At 36.1% G+C, this 19,088-nt stretch overlaps 2 pseudogenes; one reads left to right on the plus strand and one right to left on the minus strand.

Annotated features, from left to right (window-relative positions):
- On the plus strand, window positions 5,593-6,801 carry LOC110259571 (annotated as a pseudogene).
- On the minus strand, window positions 10,461-11,008 carry LOC110259729 (annotated as a pseudogene).

The following is a 19,088-nucleotide window of genomic DNA, read 5'->3' on the forward strand; positions in this document are numbered from 1 at the left end:
CTTTTTGTGTTCCGGTTGGCATTTGAGGGAGCTATTATCTGAGCCATCATGATTTTACAGTTTTCTTCCAGACATATTTTTAGCCAAGGGGGCTGAGAAAGGACCATGTCTTGCCAACAGTCAGTGTAAGGTAAATTGGTCTGGGTGCTCTGTGTCATCTGTGATGACTCTATAAACACTTTGCTAACTAGTTCTTTATCTAGTGACCCCTCAGAAGGCCACCCCTGAACAAAGGCCAATCTATCTCACAGAACATCTAGAGTTTTCTGGGAGTCAACTTAGAACTCTAATGTCCTGAATATTTTCTCCTAAAAAATTTTATCATACAGTCGAAGGGGGTATGTTTACGCTGTTTGCCACCCATTTCCTCCCCCTAAAAGATGACAGTCACACACAAGGAGGAGAAAGGGAAGCAGTAAACAATCACTTATTCTCCCTGCTCTCCCAGTGTAGATATTTCAATCACCTCTTAGTATTGGTGGGACTGCATAAATCCCACCATTGGGACCCCTCCAAAGAGGGCCACTATAAGCCATATGAGGATCACCATGGAACCATGGATTGGGAATTAACACTCCCTTCAGCTGTCTGGTTGATTTGGAACTCTCCCATCTTCTGTCTCATTCACTCACATTTATACATTTCCAACCCACCACCCAGCACATTAGAGTTGTGGTTTTGTGTCTTGTCTCCTCTGTGAAACTACTAGGGAAACTCTGGGAGGTGATCAGGCTCCTCTTCTTCCACTCAAGGGCAGGCCACCAAATTGAACCCAGGTTCTTACCTGTCCAAAGGGCAGCAGTTCCTTGGTTGGTTCCTGAGGCTCACCAGGTTCTGTTTTGCTCCTGGGGTCTTTGCCCTGGCACAATGGGAGTGTTAGCCCCCTATGTATCAATTGGTCTGCTGGTGCCAGGGGAGGTCACCTCTCCCTATATCCTAGGGCTTGTACCCTGGTGACAAAGGAGGTGTAATTACTATCTCTGAATCCCATACAAGCCCCCAAGAAATGTTGCAGGACTTAGATACAGGGAGACAGGACACAGAGGCCCTTTATTGCAGGAAGCAATGTTTATTCATGCTGGCACTGGCTAAGCAGATTCAAATCCAAAGGCTGAGCCCCTAATGCAGGGCATCACCTTATATACCCCAGTTAGTTTTTTGTTTGTTTTTACACTTTGGGCCCTTTGGCCCACTTATAAAATAACATATATTCTATGATTTCTGAGTGGACAGCTGTAGATATGCTTGAACCTATGGTTACAGGTTATGTTACATTGTTACAGAACTGCACATGCACATTCAGGTGCTGATGTTGCATGTTGCCTTCCCTTTGTTCTGGGAGGGCCCTTCCCCTCCCCACTACACTACAGCTGTGGTGTAAGTCAGAGCTCCTTCTTGGATTCCAGGATCCCATCCCTGGCTTGGGAACATCCATATGTCAAGGAAGCAGCAGAATGTGGGTTGGGGTATGGAACCTTCCCAGGTCCTATATATATCACTGGTTACTGGGTCACTGTACAGCAGAAATTGACACAACACTGTAAATCAACTATACCCTAATAAAACTAAAAAAGAAAATACCTAGCATCATGGAATGTACATGTAGTGAAATAATTAAAAGGGGGCATAATCTGCTGATTAAAAAATATATGTGTGAGCAAAGTTGGAGGAAATATTCTCCTGATATAGAAAAGATTAACAGAACCTCAGGCATTGAAAATTATGTTATAGGAATAATAGCAAAACTTGATTGAATGTAAAGCAGCCAGATAGTGAAACCAAGCATGGTCCTGTGGGCTCCTTTGCACACAAGCCTTTCTACATTCCCCATTTATTGTTTTTGGGGAACAAATTTCAGCCTCCATGATCTTTCCTGAGTTCCAAAGGGCAGGTTCAAACAGTTGCTAATCAGGGAAGAGAGGGGTTGCAGAGACAATAGAGGAGCAATCAAGGAAAAAATTGTGCCAGTGTGGGGCACAGTCCTGGTCCCTCCTCAAGGAATATAGATAACAATATCCTTGAGTTATTCCACAGAAGTAAAGCCCCAAAATATGAAATGTTAATGAAGCATTCTTTACTTGGGAAACATAACCACCAGACTACTGAACACCAGCTTTGAAAACAATGCAAGACAGTCTCTACTCTGATCCTTATCTGTTGCCCTATTTTTCACTCCCCATACTGTAAAACCAACTCCAAATCACACTGAAGGGGTGATACAGATGTTAAGGCATTAACAATAAAGCTATTTTTTTCTTCTTCACCCAAAAGTCTGACTCATCATTTCTATTTGGCACTGGTGAACAGAGGCCAAATTCTGGCAACAATAGGGCTTGGGATAATTAGGTTCAAGCTTGAAGTATTTTTCCCCATAAAATGTTTGGAGGAGAGTTGAAATTGAGAAATGTTAAATTATTAAATGTCACAATGAGAGATAAAGATTTTTTCATTAGAAAAAATTATAGATAATAGTTTTTCTTAATCCTCATTTATAGGGCTTGTTAATGAGCTGAGTGGGCCTACTCAGGGATTCCCACATGTCTGAGAGAAAAATTACAATTTGGATAAAGTAATCTTAGTTTTTATAACACAGAATTGCCTCTGTCTTTGCAAAATTTATCCACAACCAAAAATGTGTCCCTCTTCAAAGAAAACTAGTACACCTTAAATTTGCAAAAATAAGTAGAATGTGACCAGATGCTGAAAAAGTCTATTCAAAGGAGTAATGGAGAATAAATGAACACAAGTAAGAAATCAAGTGATAAAGAATTTGAACATTTTCCTGCAGGTAATGTTGGACCATTATGAGTATTTTTTCTTCTAGGAAATGTATGCCTTTCTGACTCTGTTTGGTAACTGGAGAGTGCATGGAATCATATCCTGTGGAGAGCCTGCCTGAAAGTCTGGTCTATCATGGAAAAACTATTTGCAAAACATACCATTTTAATTGCAAATAAGAACATTTGGGAGTTCCTGTCATGGCTCAGTGGTTAACAAATCTGACTAGGAACCATGAGGTTGCAGGTTCCATCCCTGGCCTTGCTCAGTGGGTTAAGGATCCAGCATTGCCATGAGCTGTGGTGTAGGTCACAGACATGGCTCAGATCCTGCGTTGTGGTGGCTCTGGTGTAGGCTGGCAGCTACAGTTCCAATTCGACCCCTAGCATGGGAACTTCCATATGCCTTGGGAGCACTCCAAGAAATGGCAAAAAGACAAAAAAAAACCCCAAAAAGAAACCAAAAAAAACCACATTTAACTAGCAATTGGATGTAAAGAGGGAAAAGAGATATTCCCAGGAGGAAGAAGTGAATGTTTTCTCCATATGAGTAATTACTCTTTAGAAAATTGTTTAAAAACCTTATATGTCATAAACTATTTAATACTTTAAAATATTATAAATATTTATTCTATAAGAGAAAAGCTACACCAGCCAAGTTGAAAAATATTTTGATATTCCTTTTAAATTCAGGCTAATTTTTGTTAATTTAATGATCATGATTTAATGAATAATATCAAACAACTAAAATCATGCATATATGTGGGCCAGAAATATATTCATTATTAAAAATAGCAGTATTTGAGGTAGATTTCTGATTTTTTGATTAAAAAGTTAATGTGATTGAAGCATTTAAAATATAAACATTTTTAATTTGTCTATTTTTAATAAAGATAATGATACTAAATTTATACATTTTTATGAAATGACCTATTAAGAGAACTATACTGAAAGAAGATGTATTACATTCAAGTTAAAGATTTTACTATATTGATAATAAAGTAAATGTTGCCATTATAGGTAAAACATTTCTATGAGAAGGAACTGCCTCTTATTAGTGAATCTCCTTCTATTGGGGATTTTGTGACACATTTATTTCTTTCAAATTATAATCTCCTGCAAAATTATATTTGCTTTGACTTTTGTAGCCCATGTTCTAATATTATTTATGGCACACAATCAAATTAAAAATTTTTTTTTTTATTTTCCCACTGTACAGCAAGGGGATCAAGTTATCCTTACATGTATACATTACAATTACATTTTTCCCCCACCCTTTCTTCTGTTGCAACATGAGTATCTAGACAAAGTTCTCAATGCTACTCAGCAGGATCTCCTTGTAAATCTACTCTAAATTGTGTCCCATAAGCCCAAGCTCCTGATTCCTCCCACTCCCTCCCCCTCCCATCAGGCAGCCACAAGTCTTTTCTCCAAGTCCATGATTTTCTTTTCTGAGGAGATGTTCATTTGTGCTGGATATTAGATTCCAGTTATAAGTGATATCATATGGTATTTGCCTTTGTCTTTCTGGCTCATTTCACTCAGTATGAGATTCTCTAGTTCCATCCATGTTGCTGCAAATGGCATTATGTCATTCTTTTTCATTAATAAATCCACAAATAACAAGTGCTGGAGGGGCTGTGAAGAAAAGGGAACCCTTCTGCACTGCTGATGGGAATGTAAACTGGTACAGCCACTATGGAGAACAGTTTGGAGATACCTTAGAAATCTATACATAGAACTTCCATATGACCCCACAATCCCACTCTTGGGCATATATCCAGACAAAACTCTACTTAAAAGAGACACATGCACCCGCATGTTCATTGCAGCACTATTCACAATAGCCAGGACATGGAAACAACCCAAATGTCCATCAACAGATGATTGGATTAGGAAGAAGTGGTGGTATATATACACAATGGAATACTACTCAGCCATAAAAAGAATGACATAATGCCAATCAAATTTGATCATAAGCAGGGAGGGTGTTGGAAGCAATATCGGACTACCTTTGTGAACTTCTCATTTGCTGATTTTTCTTTTCCCTAGGAATGTTTAATTTTGGCTGGAAATAAATCTCTATCCCCAATACTGTTAGTATTAAAATTAATTAAAGGCCAAAAGTTGTGTTTTTTAAGTATTGTGAACTAGTTTAATTCAAAAAATTAGAAGGAGCAGTGTTGGAAATTTACAGGGTATTGAAAATAAAAAAAATTGGCTTTTATATTCCTATAGTTATAACAATCCTTTTTAACTTCTAAATTTGATTACAATCTTTAATTTAATTCAGAAGCATCTATGTAGTAACATATTGGGGCAGAGTCTTGTGCTCTCTTCTTTACAGATTGAATCTTTGCATTTAATGTCAAGGGGAGAAAAGACATAAATAGTCAGTGGAAGATTGCATTAGATGATACAGGACAGATATTATGTTACTGATCAGATTGATTGGGAATGAAAATCATCAATGGTTGAATTTGAGTTTTGACCAAAAGAAAAAATTCATCTGCACATTTCCTTCTCATGCCATAATTTAAATTAAAACATCTAGGCATATATGGCTCATACTGGTATAATTAAAATGCAGATTTGACATGGAACATGATTTAAGGAATTTATTTATTGAATTGATATTTTCTACAGATGAGTGTATAGCTCCTTGTTCCACATAGAATCTCCCTAAAGTAACTAAGAATTTATTACAACCAAAGCCCATGTCTCAATCCAATTATAAAAGAAGAAAATGCAGTCAAGAAATGTAAATCCACAGAAAGAAAATAATTTTAAAATTACAGAAACATCTTTTACTATAATGATGGAATTTTTTCTCTTGGGCTTTGCTGATATTCCCCAATTTCATGGGTTTCTTTTGGGATTTTCTTAGTCATTTATTTGATTATCCTATTGGGGAATGGCATCATTATTCTAAAAACAAAAATAGATGCCACTCTTCAGAACCCCATGTATTTTTTTCTCAGAATTTTTTCCTTCCTAGAAATCTGTTATGTATCTGTCACTGTTCCCAGGATGCTCATGGACTTTTGGACCCAGAAAAGAACTATTTCTGTTTTTACCTGTGCTACATAAATGTGTTTCTTCCTTATGCTGGGAGGAACGGAATGTTTCCTTCTGGCTGTGATGGCCTATGACTGCTATGCAGCCATTTTTAACCCTCTACACTACCCTCTAGTCATGAACCCCAAGGTTTGTGTCCAGCTGGTGGTTGCCTCCTGGATCAATGGAACTCCAGTCGAGATAGGACAAACATGCCAGATTTTCTCTCTGCCCTTTTGTGGTTTTAACCAAATCAATCACTTCTTCTGTGATGTCCCCCCATTATTGAAGCATGCTTGTGGAGACATCTTCATGAATGAGCTGGTGGTCTATATATTTGGTGTATTATTTGTCACTCTTCCTTTTATGTTGATTTCTGGGTTCTATATCAGAATTATCTCCACCATCTTGAAGCTGCCATCAAAAACAGGGTGAACCAAAGCCTTTTCCACTTTCTCTTCCCATATCGTAGTTGTACTTTTATTCTATGAATCAGCCTCTGCCACCTATTTAAAACCTAAATCCAATCAGTATGAAGGAATAGACAATCTGCTCTCTCTTTTTTATACAATTTTCACCCAGATAATTTATTTTTATTTTTTTTATTTTATTTATTTATTTTTTGTCTTTTTTTTTTTTTGCTATTTCTTGGGCCACTCTCGCGGCATGTGGAGGTTCCCAGGCTAGGGGTCTAATTGGAGCTGTAGCTGCCAGCCTATGCCAGAGCCACAGCAACTCGGGATCCGAGCCGTGTCTGCAACCTACACCACAGCTCACGGCAATGCGGATCCTTAACCCACTGAGCAAGGGCAGGGATGGAACCCGCAACCTCATGGTTCCTAGTCAGATTTGTTAACCACTGCGCCACGATGGGAACTCCTCACCCAGATAATTTAATCCTGTGATATACAGTCTGTGGAACAAAGATGTTAGAAAGGCAATAAGAAAATTTCCTCCCAAATTATAAACATTGTGATACATATGAAATAACACAAATTATTCTTTCATGTATTTAATTTGTATGCATACCTAATTGAAATCTACTTTTCAGTAATGTTCTAAAATTTTTAACAAGATAATCACATAATTTCCTTTTATTATATCCTTATGTCCTCAGATTTAAGGCAGTTGTGTTTATTTATTTAGCAATATTTTACTTTTAAAGATCAGTTTGCCCCCTCATTGTAAACTTGTGAATAGCGATGTGTAGCTAAACCAGAAGATGTGAAATGCAGTATGTTCTATGATTGAAATTATGTCATTTTCCTATTTTATTAGTGCCTTTCTATACACTACCCTAACATTATTAAGGAAACAAAACACTCTTAGAAGCTACAGAGTCATTACTAAGGGATTCCTTCACATGAAACAAACAAACAAGTCTAAATCTTAAGGATATAACTATGACAAGTAGTAATACAAATGATTTACGTATAATATAATGTTTATAGCAGCACTATTTTTCTAAGCGAAAAAAGGAAAATGAAGTACATGTTAAGAAATATTTTCATAAATATTATGTATAAATGTAATAGAAAATTATGGAGTCATTAATAAATCATGTTACGTCTATATGACAATGGCCTCCAATAAATCATTTCTTCTTATATCCATTTTTTTGATCATCCTTCCTAGACTGACTCTTGATTTATCTATGTGATTACCTTTGGCTGAGGGAACATTAATACACATGAATAGCACTTTACCATTCCAACTTGTCCTCTCTAACAATGTAAATATTTCCATCCCTGTGTCAGTTCTAATGAATGAATAAAGCACATAGAAAATAGTACATAGGGTTGTGGAGGTGAGAATCAATGATGACCAATAAACCCAATCCCAAATTTCCCATCAGAGGAAAAAAATTCAGATTACTAGAAATAGGAAAAATAGAAAAATTTGCAGCTCAAAAATCATCTGTAAATCTTATTCATATAAACATTGTGACTTCAGTCATATTTTTCATCTGAATCCTGTATAAATCTATATCTGATGGCAACCCTGACATTTCAATGTTTATTTTTAACTTCTAAATGCAATAGCTGGTGAAAATGGAATCCACCCAATTATAACCTCAAGTTAGTTTCTTAGAAGGGTATACTGAAATTCTTTGTAGTGAAGGAATAGGCAGTGATGATAAATTTGAGTTCAAGTGGATGTATTATCCTATATAAATAAATCATTTCATTTTGTTTTTGATTAAGTATGTCATGTTAAAAATATTTTATGTGCATTTAATTTCCAGTGTATTTTCTGTTAAATTTCCTACCTCTTGATTTCATATTACATCATCTTAAAATTCACAAAGAAAAATGAATATAGGAATTTTTAATACAAAAATGTTATAATAGAAAGAACACATCTAAATGTAATCCTAGATTTCTTAAAACATGCATAAAGTTTGCAATAGATAAAATGGTAGCAAATACATCACAAGATTGTATTGAATATAATCAATGTGAAAATTATTTAACTTTAAAATGTCCCTGGATTATTGGGATTTCCTTTTCAACTTGTCGTATGATACAGGCTTTTCCAACCAAATCATTTTATGCCCTTTTTCTAGTTACAATCTCATTTCATTAGTATTTCTGGTTGTGATGAACAGACTTTATTCAGGACATAAATGTACCAAGTTTTGCAAACAAATACAGATTATTGGTTGTTTTTGTAGCTGTTTTGTTTTTTTTTTTGTTTTACAGTTTTATTTCTTGAAACACATAAAAGTAAGTTGTAATTTTTTTGCCTCTGCAGTTTATTTTACTGTTATTGGTTTTCAAATTTTAACCTAATGCCAATCCAATTTTTTTTGCCTATAAATATACTCATTATTTCTACAAAATCATTTGGTGTGTTTTGAGACATATTTTTGTCAAAAATTGTTTAACATTCCTTTAATATATCATAGTTGCTTATGAAGTTTCTATAAAATACAGTTGTCTCTCAGTGGGGGTGGGGTGCTTCCAGAATCCCCCACGCCCATAACCAAATGAGAGGTTGCTCAAATTTCTTATATAAACTGGGGTAATACTAAATAAAACCTACCCATCTCTTCTAATGTACTTTAAATAACCAATGCAATGTAATGCTATGTAAATTGTTGCTGGTGTACTGCAAATCAAGTTTTTACTTTTTGGAAATCTATAAATTACTATTTTCCCAATACTTTTGATCTACAGTTGATTGAATCCAAGGAAGTAGAATTTTTGTATGCAAAGGGCTAACTGTAAATATCTCTTAATAATAGATAATAAAGCTATTTATGGAAGTTATTGCTAAATGAAGCACATCACTCTATAAGCTACAATGTAGTATTTTATTATTATCTTTATATATGCCTTCAGATTTTTGCTTATTCAGTGGAGTATGAAAAAAAGTGCATAACAATCAAAAAGTTAGAGTCACCACTATCTGTATCTAAAGCCTCAACCATCAAAACAATTAAATATTTGTCTATTGTATTTATAAGCAAGACTTCAGCATGGTGACTCTTGTTTTTCCCTGGATATTATAGATCAATATAAAGAGTGAAAAAATTACTGTGCATATGTAAGTTGGAATAAGTTGAATCCAATGACCTACCAATGATTTCCTAACATGAAATCCCTATATTTTTGTTATTTTGAGGCTTCCATACATCAAACAGAGGATGAGCAAATCAGCTTAAAACTACTATTAGAAGGAAAAGAAAGTCACATATTTTTATTTTCCCAGAAATTTCCCCCCAGATTCATGTAAAAATTTTCTTAATACAGAGAATAAATAGCTTTATAATTGTGGGGCTACCAAAAAAAAATAGGCTCATTCACTCCTTAGATAATTATGTGGTACAAATATATAATTAAGCCAAATATTGATTGCTTTGTTAATTCTTACCACTAACACATAACTCATGAAAACATACACACACATGCAAATATATTATAAAATTCTAGTTTAATTTGAATGGTTTTATTAATAATGTCTTATAAAACATTTAATTATTAGCATTAAAATGCATTATTTTTGAGAATTAAAAATCCATTTATGTTTTTAAAATTTTGGAGTTCTGTTGTGGTGCAGTAGGTTAAGGATCCAGCTTGGTCACTGTAGTGGCTTTGTTTGCTGCTGTGGCACAGGTTTGATCCCTGGCCTAGGAACTTCCACATGTTTTAGGACCAGCCAATAAATAAATAAATAAATAAATAAATAAATAATAAAAATGTCTTGTTTTTACTCTCTTTTTCAAGAATACATATTACATACAAATATTTAATAAAGGGAATCAAATACAAAATAGAACTTAGGGGATATAAACAAAGAGAAATAAAAACATGTAAGCAAATTTTGAAAAATGCACCAAAAGGTGGTCTACTAAAGGAATCCACTAAAATATACACACTATTTGAGATAATTTTTGGAAAACTTTAGTTTTATTATGATTCTAATTTTTTTTCTTGGTACCATATAACTTTATTTGAAGGAATGGTACTAAGGGAAGAACTTTAGTAGATGTTTTGGTAGGATTAACAGAAAAGGCAAAGGTAACCCAAACATTCATGCACTGCTTTGGTGATCAGGGAAGTCACACCACTCCAACCTCCACCCTCCCCCCACCCACATGGCTAGGGGACACCAGCCTAATGCTTAGCTCTCATTATCACTGTTTCCCAGGGTGTGCTTCTCAAAGTGATACTGTGCCATGCCACATTCGGGGGGTCCCAATCTTGTGTAAGTTGGTTATGAGGTCACCCAATTCTTTAATGAATTTCACCTGCTTGGTCAGGTAATGAGTCTCAAGGAAGTCACACAAATGGGGGTCATTTTCATCAGGGCCAGTTTGTGCAGTCCCAGTAATGACTGATTCACATTTTTCTCCAAGAATAGTGCTCATTCCATTGCTTTCAGTCCATGCTCCCATTTGTCATGGTCTGGTTTCTTGATATCCTGAAGGAAGATTCAGCCACCACGTTGCTTCTGCAGCTTCATCAGTTTTTGAACATGTTCCTTCTCCTCATGAGATTGGTGAAGTATTTGGCAAAGTTCTTCAAAGCCACATCATCACAGTCAAAATCGTATGACATGGACAGGTAGATGTAGGAGGCATAGAGCTCAAGGTTGATCTGGTGGTTGATGGCCACCTCCACATCCTTGCAGTAGTTCTGGTACACCTGAGAGAAGAACAGAGTTGTCATGGCGGAGGCTGAGGAAAGGTGATGGTGGTGGCCTTGGGGTGCTCCAAGACTGCTATGAGGAGGTCTTGAGGGCTGGCTCCAAGCAGCTCAGCAGGGAAGGGGACTAGTGCCATTCCTTCCAAGCACTGTTGAAGCAGGAAGCTGCAGTGACTCTCAGGGAAGACTGATTTTAATCTCTATGTGACTCATGTGTTTGAAGCAGCACAATTGTGGAAGTTAAAAAAATTACATTTGAACTCTAAAACCTTATATTGAAATCTCAGACTTACCACCTATTGTGACCTAAATAAAGTAATTTTATCCCTCAAATCAAAGTGTAACCAAGATTTCTATGCATTGGTACAACCACTGTTGAAAACAGGATGGAGATTCCTCAGAAAACTAAAAATAGAATTACCATTTGATCCAGAAATCCCACTCATGGCCATCTATCCAGAGAAAACCATGACTCAAAAAGACACATGTGCTCCAATGTTCATTGCAGCACTATTTTCAATAGCCAAGACATGGAAACAACTTAAATGCTTATCAACAGAGGAGCAGATCAAGAAGATGTAGTACAGATACACAATGGAATATTACTCAGCCATTAAAAGGAATGAAATAACAGCATTTTTAGCAATATGGATGGACCTAGATATTATCATGCTGAGTGGAGTCATTCAGACAATGAGATACCACCATCAAATGCTTTCACTTACATGTGGAATCTGAAAAAAGGACAAAATGAACTTCTTTATAGAACAGATAGTGACTCACAGACTTTGAAAAACTTATGGTTTCCAAAGGAAACAGTTTTAGTGTGCTGGGGGTGTGGGATGGAAATCCTATAAAATTGGGTTGTGATGATCATTATACAACTATAAAGGTAATGCATTATTTAGTAATAAAAAAGATTTCTATGCATGTCTTGTTCAACTACATGAACATGTTGGGACTACAGAATTCTAATTTATGAGATGCATTAAAATATGTCTTATTAAAGTGTTAATTACATGTGATGGAGTTCCCATTGTGGCTCAGTGGTTAACAAATCCGACTAGGAACCATGAGGTTGCAGGTTCAATCCCTGGCCTTGCTCAGTGGGTTAAGGATCCAGTGTTGCTGTGAGCTGTGGTGTAGGTTGCAGATGTGTCTTGGATCCTGCATTGCTGTGGCTGTGGTATAGGCTTGTGGCTACAGCTCCAATTAGACCCCTAGCCTGGGAACCTCCATATGCCACGGGAGCCCCTAGAAAAGGCAAAGAAAAAAAATACAAAAAAATAAAGTGTTAATTATATGTGAAAGATGTTCACATATGAAATATGACTTTTTAGTTTTTAAAATTTTTTTTTCTTAAGTCCAGCAAAATAAATAAGGAGCTATGCAATCAAATTTTTATCAAAGATTTGAGCAATGAATGGACTCCAAACCAGAATCAAAGTATCTCTTCTTTTAGTTATACTTAAGTTATATGAAGCATCATACATTAAAATATCATCAACATGGGATTAAACCCAGTAATCAAATATTGTGTTGTACACATGGAATGTATATAATGTTATAAAACAGTGTTACCTCAATAAAAATAAATTTAAAAAATTGAGACACTTTGTGATATAGTACCGGTAAATGAGAACATGTATAGAATACAATAGAACTGTCAATAAGTGCAGTAATTTAAATGTAGGAACACATGGCAAAAGTCTGGGTCTATCTCCATGGTTGCCACTGTTCCAGAGTCTGTGCTGAAAAGCATGTAATTTGTCCATTATGGGTTGTACTGAGGAAGTAAAGGAATGGTATTAAAGAAAATTTCAAGGGGACTTTTATAGTTATAATCTACAGTATCCAAACTGAGAAAGTGGGGAACACTTAGATAATAACATTCTTAAATTAGAAACAATTACAATAACTATGAAAGCCAATCTGGACATCCTGATATGACTTGGAGAACAGGCAATGTCAAGGAATGTAGAGTGAAAGAACGTGGATCATTTACTCATCCCGCTGATGAAAAAAACAAGAAAAAACATCAGAATACAATCTAATTTAATGGATGGAATTTTTTCTCTTGGACTTTGAGCATGTTGCCCATCTTCAGTAGTTTTATTGGATGGTTCTTAGATAGCTATATCAGTATGCTAGTAGACAATGGTACCATATTTCTAACAAAAAAACTGGATCCTGATTACAGACTCCCACAGAGTTTTTCCTTGGTGGATTTTCCTTCTTGGGAATCTTCTGTGTATCAGTCCCTCTTCACAGAATTCTCATTAATCTTGAGACCCAAAGAAGAGCACTTTCTTTAGTTTTCTGTACCACACAAATGTGCTAAATTCTTTTGTTTTCTTTCTTTATTCTCTTCTCTTTCTTCTTCTTCTTCTTAATGGCTACATCTGTTGTTTATGGCAGTTCCCAGGCTAGGGGTCAAATTAGAGCTGAAGGTGCAGGCCTATGCCACAGCTATGGCAATACCAGATTCAAGCCACATCTATGTCCTATGCCAAAGCTTGTGGCAACAACAGATCCTCAACCCACTGAGAGTGGCCAAGGATAGAACACATGTCCTCATGGACACTACGTTGTGTTCTTAATCTTCTGAGCCACAACTGGGACTCTGAATATTCTAAATTCTTGCATTGGGATCCACAGAGGGCTTCTTTCTGGCTATGATGGCTTATGACATCTACATGGCCATCTGTAATCCTTTGCATTATCCTCACGTCATGAACCACATAGTTGGTATCCAGCTGGTGACTGCCTCCTGGATCGGTGGAATTCCAGTCCAGAGAGGGCCAACATTTCACATTTTCTCTCTGCCTTTGTGTGGCTTTAAACTCATCAGCCACGTTGTCTTTGACATAACTCCATATTCAAGCTCGCCTGAGGGGATAACTTTTTGAATGAAATGATGTCCTATAAAGTTTCTGTCTCTTTGGTTCCATTCCTGTTGTTTGGTAAAACCATCTCTACAATCCTTAAATTGCCATCAGCCACTAGTTGGTCAAAGCCTTTTACACTTGCTTATCAACAAACTGTTGTGATACTGTCCATTAGATAAGGCAATATCATGTATTTAAGACCCAAGACACAAGACTTGGCAGGAATTTACAGTGCTTTCTCTTTTCTACACAATTGTGATCCCTATGTTTAATCCCATGATAAACATTCTAGGGAGCAAGTATATCATAATGGCATTGGAAACTGCTATATAAATAATTCACTTCATTAAAAATTGAGTTATATTTACAGAGATTGATTCCTGATATTTAGGTATTAAAATTTCAGGAGACAGTTGTTTTCAACTATGCTTATCTTTGTGTTCAATGATAATTATTTTCAAATTAAAAATTACTAGTGCTTTTAAGAAACTAAGAAACTTTTCTATCTCAATTTATATGCTATCAATGCATCAGAAAACAGTAAATCATTCTATTTGTAGTGAATGTTAGGCAGAATTTATGCATATTTTCAATTAAATATTTCTATATACTAAAACCCTAGGACATGATAAAACTAATATTACTATTAAAGTATTTGTATATAATAAGAAGAGCATGGAAAAAATTTATGAGACAATTTGCAATATTAAAGAAAAAAATATATAATTTTTTCCTGGATATTTTTAGTAGGCAATGGTAAATTTGTCATTTTATAACTCTAATATATGTAAACAATTATATAATTTAAAATTAATGATGATTATAAATGTCATGTATAGTACATCATATATATTACTCATTTATATAATCATAACAAATATCTGAATATACTACTTTAAAATAGGTATCTGGTATAAAAATAAGAGATATCAACACAAACCTGTGGTCCAACACATGTGCACACACATTTTGAAAATGATGAATACATATATAATCATTATATTTACAAATATAATGATGTAATTGTGGATATGTCAGAGTAAATTTTTCCATTTTTTTCATGTTTAACAGAAATCTTGGTGTTGAATAGTATGAGCATGTGTTTATTTATTTATTTTCTTTTTTTTTCTTTTCAGGGCTGCACCCAAGACATATGGAAGTTCCTAGGCTACAGGTTGAATCAGAGCTACAGCTGCTGGCCTATTCCACAGCCACAGCAATGCAGGATCTGAGCCACTTCTGTGAACAACACCACAGCTCATGGCAGTGCTAGATCCTTAACCCACTAAGTGAGGCCAGGGATCAAACCCGTGTCCTCATGGACACTAGTTGGATTCATTACCACTGAGCCACAACTAACTCCAGTAACTCCAGAAAATTATGAACATAAATATAATCAATATTGTCATTGTGGATATCTCAGAGTAAATTAAAAAAATTTCCATTTTTTTCTTTGTTAGCATAAATTTTACTCTTGTATACTACGAGTCTGTGTTTTCTGTGTAATCAAAAAATAAAAAGCCAGCAATAAATCTGTATTCATTGTGGTTAAAGAAAATAATGATAGTTGCTTATGTTGTTTCCCTGTTCATAGTGAATAAAGAACTCATTCATTTTCAATATTGCATGCTTATCTAATTGAGACTTCTTATATGCAAGCAATAAATCTCCAAGGAATCGTGATACGTTGACAGATCTTAAGTTAAAAAAGAATGTGGTGGAGCATATACCTTTTCTAATTCATTTGCTCAGAGATATCACAGAGATTTTCTCACATTCATAGGGATACCCCTACTTCCAAAGCAAGGAAGGAAGTGCATCACAACTTTCTACCTGTCAAAAGACAATGCAAATGTTATTAATAATCCTGCTGGCAAAACTAAGCAGAGAATCTATTCTGGCCAAGACCAAAGCAAAGAATGAATGGATCACCTATCTGAAATGTTTTTTAAAAATAATAGAAATAATTGGATACAAGGAAAAAATAGAAGAAAGTAATATACCAACAAAGAGTTGCATAATAAAATTGTGTTGAAAATATTGAACACAGACCAGCCCACCGAATGAAATGCAGAGCAAATTGCAGTGGTACAGAATCATGAGGGAATAAATTGTGATTATTTTAGCACAGCACTAGATAACTGATATAGAGGATTATCACTATGGAGGGAGTACTGTCAAAATTAAAACCTAGAACTTGTGGTCCTGTGACTTGGTTGGGGGAGGAGATGAGAAAAGCTGAGAGTTAAGCTCTTAGTGAAAGCCGAATAAATCATGGACTTATTATTTGATGGTGGAAAAGTGGAGACAAACTGCAGGAGGAAGCTGTATGAATGGCTTGCCATTTTTCTACAGATGCCAAAAATACACAGACAAACCTAATAGTGGCAGCACTGTAACTGGAAGTAACTTGGAATATATTAATAGTACTTAATGAATTTGTGAATCTGGGTAAAGAAATTTCTAGGAGAAATATGAAGTGCTAGTTTAATTACTATTATTTATTTATTTATGCCATTTCTTGGGCTGCTCCTGTGGCATATGGAGGTTCCCACTCTAGGGGTAGAATTGGAGCTGTAGCCACCGGCCTATGCCAGAGCCACAGCAACATGGGATCTGAGTCATGTCTGCAAACTACACCACAGCTCACAGCAACGTTGGATCCTTAACCCACTGAGTGAGGCCAGGGATCAAACCCGCAACCTCATTGTTCCTAGTCGGATTCGTTAACTACTGAGCCATGATGGGAACTCCCTAATTTAATTATTATTTTATTTAATTATTATTTATATAATAATTCATTTAATACTGTTTAATTTAATTGTTATGGCTGCGATCAGGAAAGAAAACAAAACAGATAAGCTAAATAGAGAAATGTTCGGTTTGCCAGTAGAATTTAGAGAAATGATAGAAAAACCAAGACCCATTGGTTTATAAATAAAATTGTGTCATATCTCTAATCTTTAGGATAAAGGATTAAATTGAGTTTGATACTGTGCTAGTAACTTTGAAATCCTGAAGAAAGTGCTAAGACTAATAAAAAAAGGTGATCTAACAATTCTAAATGTATTGTCCTACAGAAGCCTGATATGTGCAAGCAGAGAGAATTATATATTGAAATAATGTATGAAGGGTTATTAGAAAATGTCTTAAACCCAAATATGAATCAGAGGAAACCACAAAAAAAAGATGCAGTTATGGATGCACAGTGAGCATGAACTGAAAGGGACTAAGATCATTAAAAATGAAGAGTTTTTTCAAAACCTGAAGTTTGTTCAAAACAATCTTTAAAGAAAGAGAATAAAATCCATACACACAACATAATAACTATAATGTTCAGCAGCCAATTAAAAAAATATTAGATATGTCACAAAGCAGGAAAATGTGATCCACAACAAGGGAAGAATTTAGTCAGTAGAAATAAAACCACCAGAGATGGGATTAAGATGGCAGAATAGAAGGACTGGAGCTCAACTTCTTTCCTAAAAACAACAAAATTCACAACTAAAGGCTGAGCAATCTTCAACCAGATGGACCAGAAACCTTCAAAAAGATATCCTACTCAAGAAGACAAGGAGGAGGCCACATCAAGAGGTAGGAGAGGTGATTATGTGATATAAGCAACTCCATATCTCCGGGTGGGAAGCCCCACAAATTGTAAAGTAACTGGTTCACAGAGACTCACCTACAGGAGTGAGAGTTCTGAGCCCCACGTCAAACTCCCACATGTGGGGATCTGGCACTGAGAGAAAGAGCTCCTGGAGCATCTGGCATTGAAGGCCAGTGGGGCTTGTGTGCAGGAGCTCCATGGGACTGGGGGAAACAGAGACTCCATTCTTAAAAGGTGCACACAGATGTTCACATGCACTGGGCCCCAGGGCAAATCAGTCTCCATAGGAATCTGGGTCAAACCTGACTGCAATTCTTGGAGACCTCCTGGGAAAACAGGGGTGAATGTGGCTTGTTGTGAGGGAAGGACATTGGAAGCAAAACTCTCAGGAATATTCATCAGCATGCCTTTCTCTGGAGGTGGTTAATTTTGTAAATTCTGTCCTCACCCATCAGCTCTGAGATGCCCTAGGGCAAACAATAATGCAGGTGGGATCACAGCCCTTCCCCTCAGTAAACAGGCAGCCTAAAGACTTCCCCAAGTACACAGCCACCTCTAATTCCATCCAGAGACTAAGCCCCACCCACCAGATGCATAAGAATAAGCTCCACCTACCAGTGGGCAGGTATTAGTCCCTCCCATCAGGAAGCCCATAGCAAGCCCCCATACCAACTTCAGCCACAATAGGGGCATACACCAGAAGTAATAGAGGCTACAACTCTATTGTCTGTAAAAATATCACCACACAAAAAACCTATAAAAATGAAAATACAGAGAACTATAACTCAAATGAGGGAGAAAAGAAAAACCCCAGAAAATCAGCTAAGTGATCAGGAGATTCTCAGCCTCCACGAAAAAGACTTTAGACTGTTGATGCTGAAGATGATGCAAGACATTGGAAATAAACTGGAGGCAAAGATGGATAACTTACAGGAAACACTGAGCAAAGAGATACAAGATATAAAACTTAAACAAGAAGAGATACAAAATACAATAACTGAAATAAAAATTTCACCAGAAGCAGCTAACAGCAGAATACAGGAGGCAGAAGAATGAATAAGCAAGGTGGAGGACAGATTAGTAGCAATTACGGTTGTGGAACAGAAAAGAGAAAAAAGACTGAAAAGAAATGAAGAGAGTCTCAGAGAACTCTGGGACAATGTGAAATGCACCAACCTCCGTATTATAGGGGTGCCAAAAGGAGAAGAGAGAGAGAAAGGGACAGAAAAAATTTTCCAAGGAATAATAGCCAAAAACTTCCCCAACATGGGAAAGGAACCACTCACTCAAATCCAGCAAGCACAACAAGTACCATATAAAATAAACCCAAGGAGGAATACACCGAAACACATAGTAATCAAACTAACCAAAATTAAAGACAAAGAGAAAATCTTGAAAGCAGCTAGGGAAAAGAAACAAATAACATACAAGGGAACCTCAATACGGTTATCAGCAGATTTTTCAGCAGAACCTCTGCAGGCCAGAAGGGAGTGGCATGATAGACTTAACGTGATGAAAGGAAAAAACCTCCAACCAAGATTACTCTACCCAGCAAGGCTCTCATTCACATTTGAAGGAGAAATTAAATAACCTTCACAGATAAGCA

Source organism: Sus scrofa, chromosome 2 (assembly GCF_000003025.6).
Source record: "Sus scrofa isolate TJ Tabasco breed Duroc chromosome 2, Sscrofa11.1, whole genome shotgun sequence".
NCBI lineage: Eukaryota > Metazoa > Chordata > Mammalia > Artiodactyla > Suidae > Sus > Sus scrofa.